The following is a 4,353-nucleotide window of genomic DNA, read 5'->3' as shown; positions in this document are numbered from 1 at the left end:
AGATGGAGGTTGCAGTGAGCTGAGATTGAGCCACTGTACTCCAGCCTGGGTGAGAGTAAGACCCGTCTCAAACAAAACAAAGAAAAAGCAGCAGCAGCACAGACAGTTAATGCATAGTAACAGCAGGATGGTAGGCTGAGTAGAAGGGCAGAGAAGCGAGTAGTGAGTATATGTGGAGACAGACACGCTCTTGCTTCAATTTTCAAAATGAAGAAAGGCTAGCACCTGAGCATGAGGCTGAGAGAAGAACTGTTAAAATGTTGAGAGACTTGAAAGTATGAAATAGTCATCTAATAAAATGGAAGAATACATGAATTAGAGGTATACAGGAAGAGTTCCAGACAGCATGATGGGTTCACTGAAAGTGGGATCACTTATCATATCACCGTTGTTTCTCTCTAGCCTCATCAGCCTGCTTGGATGAAGCTTTGGAGCAGGTGGGAGAGCTGGATTTAATGAGGATAGTCAAGAGAAAGGCACAAGGGAGTTGATGTATGTGTGAGAGTCATGGTAATGAGGGGTCATAGAATTTAAACACATCTATCACTCTCATAACATTTTCCACACTGTGCTAAAATTACTGCGTCTTTGCCACTGTTCCCAAAGCAGAAGCTGTGTCACTGGTCCATTCATCCACAGTTCACAAACCGGGGATGAATGCACAAAATCCATCCTGCAGAAGTGTTTTATTTGACCCATACAGCAATGGGAAAAAAAATGTGAGCAAATATGTAAAAAGTATTACGTTTGATATCAACAAATTCATTTACATGAGTTTTTTCAGGGCCTTACTACTTACACAATGTGTACGTACTCACACCCAGACTGATTCACTCATTTAAATCACCTGCCTATAGCCGAGGGTGGTGGCATATGCCTGCAGTCCCAGATATTCAGGAGGCTGAGGAGGGGGGATCACTTAAACCTGGGAGTTCAAGGCTGCAGTGAGCTATGATAGGGCCACAGCACTCTAGCCTGGGTGACAGAGTAAGACCCTGTCTCTAAAAAAGTAAAATCAATCTTCTGCTTGGCACAGAACAAAAATTCATATGGTTGGTTTTGCCAAAGAGAAGAGGTTTAAAAAAAGTCTGGAGAATAAGGCAATCCATAGATTTGTATAGGTTTTCCTAGGGTTGACCCTGTGAGAGAACATATATTTTGACATGTGTAAATGCATACAATTCCACCTCAGGTAACTTTCAAAGGAGGCTGCTCTTTTCCCTAAGCACAGAATTGATCACAGAGTCATTCTTCCCAGAGAACTGTTAAGTTGTTAGGTTTTCAGTAGATATTTAAAATGTTTAACTTTGAGGTGGGTGGATCACTTGAGGCCAGGAGTTCAAGAGCAGCCTGGTCAACGTGGCAAAACCTCATCTCTACTAAAAATACAAAAGTTAGCCAGGGAAGGTGGAGTGCACCTGTAGTCCCAGCTACTTGGGAAGCTGAGGCAGAAGAATCACTTGAAACCAGGAGGCAGAGGTTGCAGTGAGCCGAGATCATGCCATTGCACCCCAGCCTAGGTAACAGAGCAAGACTGTCTCAAAAAATAAAAATAAAATGTTTAACTTATTGATCATAGGTAGTCTCACATTAAAAGTTTTGTACCTCATTCAGATCCCTCTATCTTCCCAAAGACACAGTGAGTGCCCCACTCCTGATCTGGCCTCCCACAGGCAGAATACCACCCATACACCTTTCTCACCCTTTCCTTTCCCTCCCAATCAAAATTTAACCACCTGCTTCTACCTTTCTTCAGGACAGGATAAACTTACCTAACTCATTCATTTGTCCTAAGGTATTAGGACTAATAAGAGCTTGCCAAATTATCTCCTCCCAGGTTTCATTTTACCCTGGGACCTTACGTAGTTTAGTAATATGGGCATTTTTGATCCCCCAAACTGGGCCAAGGACATTTGGCCTCTCCTGGCATCCTCAGCACACCAACACAACAGAGGCCTACTGTGTAGCTTCTCTTGTAGAAATAAGTCTAATCTTAATTACATGAAGGCTGATATTTAAAAAAACAATAGGGGGAAAATTATTCCCTATGAGGCTAGTCAGAATTATAATTGTCTTGCACAGTTTAGTGACTAATGATAATCTTAAGACCACATTTTTGTCTTAAATTTAATACGATGCTATGGGCATAAGCAAATAAATGTTTAAGTCATCCTTTAATACTACCACTGATTTTTAAGAAGAGATTATTTCATAGGTGCTTAATGGTGAATTTATATAAATTTCCTTCTGTGATCATTCCCCTGTGGCATTTTGGGGTTTTCATCCAAATAGACAAAAATAAAACTTTATACTTGTGACAAAGATCCCATTACATGTCACTTTTTAAAGCTTTTTATTTCCCTACAATGCTTGGTTTATCCTTCATTATTTTTCTAACGATTAGGAGCCACATATTTAGGACATTTTAAAACATCCAATGACCAGACACAGTGGCTCATGCTTGTAATCCCAGTACTTTGGGAGGCCAAGGCAGGTGAATCGCCTGAGGTCAGGAGTTTGAGACCAGCCTGGCCAACATGGTGAAACCCCATCACTACAAAAAAAATACAAAAATTAGCTGGGTGTAGTGGCATGTACATGTAGTCCCAGCTACTTGGGGGGCACAGATGGGAGGATTGCTGGAGCCTGGGAGGTCAAGGCTGCAGTGAGCTGAGATCATGTCATGGCACTGCTGGGTGGCAGAAAAAAAATGGCTTTTCTAGGAGTCAATCACTGGTTAACTAAGAAAAGGGAGGCTTACAGACACTATTTACTGATGACTAAATCAATGATCGCTACCACGAGGTACCTTGGCCTAAAAAGAAGGAATCTTAAGATTTCAGAGAAAAGCAGGTTGATCATCCTAGCTCTTACACATGAAGAATTGTTAGCTCTTTTTATTATATGTATACATCCTGAATAGACAGTTTGTGGTTTCCTTTAAATGAAGCAATATCACACTCCATTGATGGCTGCCTGCTATGTAACTTTCTTGCCTTTTACAACCCAGGAGACACACTGCAGGAGTTCAATTTCCAAATGGTTTGGCAAGATGTAAATAATCATGCAAACATCTATAGTTATCCACCTACACTTTCCTCATTCTACTACTTAAAAAAAATGGGTTTAAAAACATGTATAAAGTATAAAAGTAAAACTTGGATACTCCAATAATCTCTCCCTCATGAAGAAATTACTAGTATCTTTTTGGCATGGTTTACTAAAACTTTAAGAGTTGAAATTTCCACCTCTAGTGCCATTCATTTTCTCTCTCTTTCTCCTTCTGCCTTTCCAGATCCTTTTTCTCCCTAATATAAGACAGAGAAACGAAAATATTATTGCCGTGTTTCTCAGAGTAACAGAATTCTAACCTTTATAGCATGTGTCCTTGAATTGACTATTACTTTAGTGAAGAAGAAAACTTGATTTAAGGGAATACTACTTATCTATTCTGAGTGAGGTTCTGTATTAATTGCTATAGAGGTTGTAAATATGAATAAAAGTCTGTTCTCGACTTCAATGGGCTTTACAGGGTAATAGTAACTCTAAGAGAGATAATAATTATAAATACACTGACTTTTCTCCTTGCAGTTTAGGCAGTTTCCATGGGCAAAACCTCATTTGATCCTTAAAAAATTCTTGTGAGGAAGATAGGACAGATACTATTTTCCAAACTCTACAAATGAGATAGAAATTTTTAAAATCCTGAAAAGATTGCAAATAACTAGACAGACAAATTGTTATAACTAGATAAATGTGTTCTAATTATATATGTGTGTGTGTGTGTGTGTGTGTGTGTGTGTGTGTGTTCTGCTCTTATCACCTCCCATAGCTTATCCTTGGAAAGAAAGTACCTTGGCTTAGCAAAATATCTATCCCACTGTTCTGTCATAATATTTAAAATGTCATTTTAGAATTTCCATACTCTGGCTGTCTACAGGAGGTTCCGTTAGAACAGTCTTAGAAATGAAAAAAAAAAAAATACTAAACACTGATAATATATAAGTAGATAACTTTACTACATAACTGAACTCCTTAGATAATGACAGGTTGGGGACAGGTATGGTGGCTCTTGCTTGTAACCCCAGCATTTTGGGAGGCTGAGGCACAAGGATTGCTTGAGGTCAGGAGTTTGAAACCAGCCTGGGTAATGTAGGGGATTCCCACCCCCCTCAAAACCCCTCCTGCAACACAAACATCTCTACAAAAAATCAATCAACCAGAAGTCATGTCACATGCCTGTGGTTCTAGTTACACTGGCAGCTAGGTGGGAGGATTGCTTGAGCCTGAGGGGTCAAGGCTGCAGTGAGCCATGATCATGCCACTGCACTCCAGTGTGGTAACAAAATCCTG

This window comes from Sapajus apella, unplaced genomic scaffold (assembly GCF_009761245.1).
Source record: "Sapajus apella isolate SASKATOON/1434 unplaced genomic scaffold, GSC_monkey_1.0 scaffold2, whole genome shotgun sequence".
NCBI classification, from domain to species: domain Eukaryota; kingdom Metazoa; phylum Chordata; class Mammalia; order Primates; family Cebidae; genus Sapajus; species Sapajus apella.
The sequence above is the reverse complement of the archived record's forward strand: the minus strand, read 5'-3'. Positions refer to the sequence as shown.